Consider the following 6,229-nt stretch of genomic DNA (forward strand, 5'->3'; position numbering starts at 1 on the left):
GTGGTCCAGTGAGACCCCTGACACTGGGCCTTGAGCTTAGAACATAAAAACATAAGAACTGCCGTACTGGGTCAGAGCAAAGGTCCATCTAGGCCAGTAGCCTGTCTGCCGACAGTGGCCCACACTAGGTACCCTGGAGGGGATGGACTGAAGACAATGACCAAGCCATTTGTCTCATGCCATCCATCTCCAGCCTTCCACAAACAGAGGCCAGGGACACCATTTCTACCCCCTGGCTAATAGCACTCCATGGACCCAACCTCCATGAATTTATCTAACTTCTCTTTAATCTCTGTTATAGTTCTAGCCTTCACAGCCTCCTGAGGCAAGGAGTTCCACGGGTTGACTATTTGCTTTGTGAAGAAGAACTTCCTTTTCTTAGTTTGACGCCTGCTACCCATTCATTTCATTTGGTGTCCTCTAGTCCTTATATTATGGGAACTAATGAAGAACTTTTCTTTATGCACCCTCTCCACACCACTCATGCTTTTATAGACCTCTATCATATCCCCCCTCAGTCTCCTCTTTTCTAAGCTGAAAAGTCCCAGTCTCTTTATATGGGACCTGTTACAAACCCCTGATCATTTTAGTTGCCCTTTTCTGAACCCTTTCCAAGGCCAAAATATCTTTTCTGGGGTGAGGAGATCACATCTGTACACAGTACTGAAGATATGGCGTACCATAGTTTGATACTTCCCCTCCTCCTTATTCCCCTGGCTTCCCCCTCCTAGCTCCCTCCTCCCAGGTTTCCCCCTCCCCTCTTCCACCCTCTCTCTTTCCCTCTCCCACCTCCTTTTCCCAGTCTCCCCAGAGGTTAATCCCCCCCCCCCACTCCCAGTTTTGTTAAATAAAGAGAGTTTCTAGTTTTGAACACACATGTCCTTAATTTTGTACATCAGGAAGGGGGGCTAGGGAAGGGTAAGTGGAAGGAGGTGAGGGAGGAATGGGGTACGAGCCCCCGATGGGGAGGACTGAGGTGGCTCTGCGGGCTCCTCGGGGTGAAAACTCTCCTGTAGCCCTCTGATTGACCCCCCCGGATGGCAGCTTGTGGCAAGTGCAACCGGGCTGATGGCCGAGTGCTGTGATGTGCCGAGTGTGGGCATTCATGGCACTCCAAGCCAGTACTGCTTTGCTATCCCTCATCGAGGTAGACAAGCAAGCGGGGAACCCTGAGAACTGTCTGTCCGGGGTGGGGGTCAGGTTCCTTTAAGCACAGCCCCCGGCTAGCCTGAGACAGCAACTCCATGCTCTAAGTCCTAACCTGATGCCCTGCCGGCACTGCTTTCGGGCAGCCTTAACTTTGGTTCAGGGTCCACTCAATGTGGACATGCTAGTTCGAATTGGCAAAATGCTAATTCAAACTAGTTTTTAGGTCTAGATGCACTAGTTCGAATTAGCTTAGTTCAAATTAACTAATTTGCATTAAGTTAATTCGAATTAGTGCTGTACTGTAGACATACCCACAGACATTATACAATCACATGAATAGTTTACATAAGATTAGCGGACAGTAAGCTTCTATTCAACACCCCACATGGCCCTCTTTCATACCATTTTTGGGGCCAACACCCCCCACCTATCGGTGCAGCAGTGCTCTGGCTGCTTCCCTCAAATTCGGTAACATGACAGCGTGCAATGATTATGGACCTTCAGAGGTCTCCCTTGACTACTGCCCGCATTTCTATGCTCCTACTGGGACATATGGCGGCTTGCACATATGTCGTGACATACACTAGACTGAGGCTGCGTATACTCCAGGGATGGCTGAGAATCGCCCACAACCCAGTGCGCCAGCCCTTGGACGTGGTGGTTACCCTCCTGAACTCAGTACTTTGCTTGTTGGACTAGTGGACTCAGGAGGACGTAATGTGCAGAGGTCCCTTTCACTAAACGGGCCCCATCTGTGCAATTAGTGACAAACGCATCCGACGTTGGGTGGGGAGCCCACCTGGGAACCCTGAGGACACAGGGCCTATGGTCAATGAGGAAGAATTCCTTGCACATAAACGTCAAGGAGCTCAGAGCAATCAGGTTAGCATGTCAGGCATTTCTACCCCGATAGAGAACAAGATGGTGGAGGTTTTGGCCGACAGTACCTCGGCCATGTACTACATCAACAGACAAGGGGGTGCTTGCTCTTCCCCTCTGTGCAGGGAGGCCCTCGAACTCTGGGAACTATGCATACCAAGAACATTTACCTGCAAGCTACCTACCTTCCAGGGTCCAGCAACAATCTAACAGGCAGACTCAGCCACTCTTTTCAAGTGCACTAATGGATGATAAGGAGGGATATTTTAGAGGAGGTTTTCCGAAGATGGGGTTATCCCCTTCTGGATCTGTTTGCATCTAGGGACAATGCCCAGTGCAGGAAATACTGCTCCCTCAGGAGGCAGGGAATCGGCTCCCTAGGGGACGCTCTCGATATAAAAGGGCCAAATCACCTACTGTATGCGTTCCCTCTCTTTCCACTGATACAGGACACTCTAGTCAGGGTCCGGCGTTTCAGGGCAAGGGTCATCATTATAGCACCAATGTGGGCCTGCCAACACTGGTTCTCTACCCTGAAGGAACTGTCGGTAGTGGACCCAGTGCGACTACATATAGTCTCGAATCTGCTCACACAAGATCTAGGGCAGGGGATTCTATGCCATCCGAACTTGGGGGCCCTCTACCTTGCAGCTTGGCTTTCCAACATAGAATGGGGATGCTCTCAGGAAGTCCAAAGGGTCTTACCAGAAAGCTGAAAACCATCTACCAGGGCCCTTTATGAAGCCAAATGGAAAAGGATCTGTTCTAGGACCAGTTTTGTTCAACATTTTTATTAATGACCTGGATGAGGGGATGGATTGCATCCTCAGCAAGTTTGCAGATGTAACTAAGCTAGGGGGAGAGGTAGATATGTTGGAGGACAGGGATAGGGTCTAGAGTGACCTAGACAGATTAGAGGATTGGGCCACAAGAAATCTGATGAGGTTCAACAAGGGCAAGTGTAGAGTCCTGTACTTTGGATGGAAGAATCCCAAGTATTGTTACAGGCTGAGGACCAAATGGCTAAGTAGCAGTCTGCAGAAAAGGACCTAGGGGTTACTTTGGATGAGAAGCTGGCTATGAGTCAACAGTGTGCCCCTGTAGTCAAGAAGGCTAATGGCATATTACGGTGCATTAGGAGGAACATTGCCAGGAGATCTAGAGAAGTGATTATTCCTCTTTATTCGGCTCTGGTGAGGAGTTCTGGGCTCCCCACTATAGAAAGGATGTGGATTCTTTGGAGAGGGTCCAGCAGAGGGAAACCAAAATAATTAGGGGTCTGGAGCGCATGACCTATGAGGAGAGACTGAGGGATTTGGGTTTTAGTCTGCAGAAGAGAAGAGTGAGGGGGGATTTGATAGTAGCCTTCAGTTTCCTGAAGGGAGGTTCCAAAGAGGATTGAGAGAGGCTGTTCACAGCAGTGACGGATGGCAGAACAAGGAGCAATGGTTTCCAGTTACAAGTGGGGGAGGTCTAGGTTGGACATGAGGAAAAACTATTTCAGTAGGAGGGTGGGGAAACACTGGAATGAGTTACCTAGGGAGGTGGTGGAATCTCTATCCCTAGAGGTTTTTAAGTCTCAGCTTGACAAAGCCCTGGCTCAGTGGATTTAGTTGGGATTAGTCCTGTCTTGGGCAGGGAGATGGACTTGATGACCTCCTGAGGTCTCTTCCAGCTCTGTGATTCTATCTCCACCCTAGATTTAACTAACGGGTACTGGCAGATACCTCAGGAGGAAGCAGCCAAGGAAAAATCAGCCTTCATTACAATGCAGGGCTGTATGAATTTAATGTTCTCCCTTTCAGGCTGCGCAATGCTCCTGCAACCTTCCAAAGGCTTGTGGATAATCTATTTGCTGGATTTGGGGAATTTACAGTGGCCTATCTGGACAATGTGGCCGTATTCTCTGATTCATGGGCAGAACACGCAGACAGGGGCGGCCCGTGCCTATAGGCAAACTAGGCAGCCGCCTAGGGCGCCAAGTTGCATGGGGCGCCAAATTCCAAACCCTGCCCCTTCCATTTCCCATGCCTTACCTGGAGCACAGCTTCCCTGTGGCCAGGAGGGGGGTAAGTCCTGGGAGAGGCAGCGCATGGGGGGGTTTTCCCCTGTGCTGGGGGGGGTCAGCCCCAGGGGAGGAGGAACGCGTGGGGGATTGGCCCCGGGGGAAGAGGAATGTGGGGGGATTTACCCTGCGCCACGGGAGGGGGGGGTCAGTCCCGGGAGAGGAGAAAAGCAGGGGGATTTCCTCTGCCCCATGGTAGGGGGAGGGTTGGCCCCGGGAGAAGAGGAACGTGGGAGGGTTTCCCCAGCCCCGCGGGGGGGAGGAGAGTCGGCCCCAGGGGAAGAGGAAAGCAGGGGGGTCGGCCCCAGGGAAGAAGGAACACAGGGGGGGTTGCCTCGTGGGGGGGTTGGCCCCGGGGGAAGAGGAACGCAGGGGGGTTGCCCCGTGGAAGGGGAGTTGGCCCCAGGGGAGGAGGAATGTGGGGGGGGGGGAGTTTCCTCTGCCCCGTGAGAGGGGGAGGGTCGGCCCCAAGGGAGGAGGAATGCGGGGGGGTTGCCACGCGGGAGGGGGGGTTGGCCCTGGGGGAGAAGGAGGAACGCGGCGCAGGGTTTCCCCTGCTCCACGGGAGGGAGGGTAGCCCCAGGAGAAGCGCATGCCGGCTTCTCTTTGCGGGGGTGGGATCTTGGGAGGAGGCGGGTGCAGGGGAATCTCTCCCCCAACTGGCACCCTGTTCCCTCTCCCTGGCCCCCAGCCCCCAAACTCCATCCCCAGCTCCTTGGCTCCCAGCCCCCAGTCACAGAACTCCATCCCCAGCCCCAGCCCCAGAACTCCAACTTCATCCCCACCCCCCTGGCTCCCAGCCTCCAACCCCCTGGCTTCCAGCGGCAGAACTCCATCCCCAGCCCCCCTCTCCCCAGCACAGAACCAGAACCCTCAGTCGATATCAGCCCTTGGGGTTGGCGGGGAAAAGGGGGCGCCGATTCCATGGTTCGCCTAGGGCGCCTGTTGCTGGCAGCTAGTCTAGGGCCGCCCCTGCATGTAGAACACCTCCAAACTGCCTTCCAATACATAAGGGAGGCAAGATTAACAGTTAAGGCAAAAAAATGTCAAATTGGCCTAAACAGAGGGTATGTCTACACTACAACGTTAACTCGAACTAACTTAGTTCGAATTAGTTAATTCGAACTAAGCTAATTCGAACTAACGGATCCAGACTAAAAAATTAGTTCGAATTAGCGTTTTGCTAATTCGAACTAGCATGCCCACACAGAGTGGACCCTGAACCAGGCTTAAGGATGGCTGGAAGCAGTGCCGGCAGGGCATCAGAGGAGGACTTAGAGCGTGGAGCTGCTGTCTCAGGCTAGCCGAGGGCTGTGCTTAAAGGGACCCGACCCCCACCCCGGACAGACAGTTCTCAGGGGTGCCCCGCTTGCAAAGCAGTCCTGGCTTGGATTGCCCCGAGTACCCACACTGGGCACATCACAGCACTCGGCCATCAGACCAGCTGCACTTGCCACAGGCTGCCATCTGGGGAGAGGGGGTAATTGGGGGGGCTGCAGGAGAGCTTCCACCCCCAGAAGCCCGCAGAGCCAGCCCAGTCCTCCCCATCGGGGGCTCGTGCCCCATTCCTCCCTCACTTCCTTCCACTTACCCTTCCCTAGCCCCTCTTCTTGATGTACAAAATAAAGATAACGTGTCTTCCATAATGGAATCTGTTTTTATTGAACAAAACTGGGGGAGACTGGGAAAAGGAGGTAGGAGAGGGGAAGAGAGAGGCTGGGAGAGGGGAAGGCAACTAAAATGATCAGGGGTTGGGAACAGGTCCCATATTAAGAGAGGCTAAAGAGACTGGGACTTCTCAGCTTAGAAAAGAGGAGACGGAGGGGGGACAGGATAGAGGTCTCTAAAAGCATGAGTGGGGTGGAGAGGATGCATCAAGAAAAGTTCTTTATTAGTTCCCATAAAGAAGGACTAGAGGACACCAAAGGAAAGGAATGGGTAGCAGGCTTCAAACTAGTAACAGAAAGTTGTTCTTCACAAAGCAAAGAGTCAACCTGTGGAACTCCTTGCTGCAGGAGGCTGTGAAGGCTAGAACTAGAACAGAGTTTAAAGGGAAGTGAGATCAAGTCATGGAGGCTGGGTCCATGGAGTGGTATTAGCCAGGGGGTAGGAGTAGTGTCCCTGTCCAAGGTTTGT

This window comes from Pelodiscus sinensis, chromosome 24 (assembly GCF_049634645.1).
Source record: "Pelodiscus sinensis isolate JC-2024 chromosome 24, ASM4963464v1, whole genome shotgun sequence".
NCBI classification, from domain to species: Eukaryota; Metazoa; Chordata; order Testudines; family Trionychidae; genus Pelodiscus; species Pelodiscus sinensis.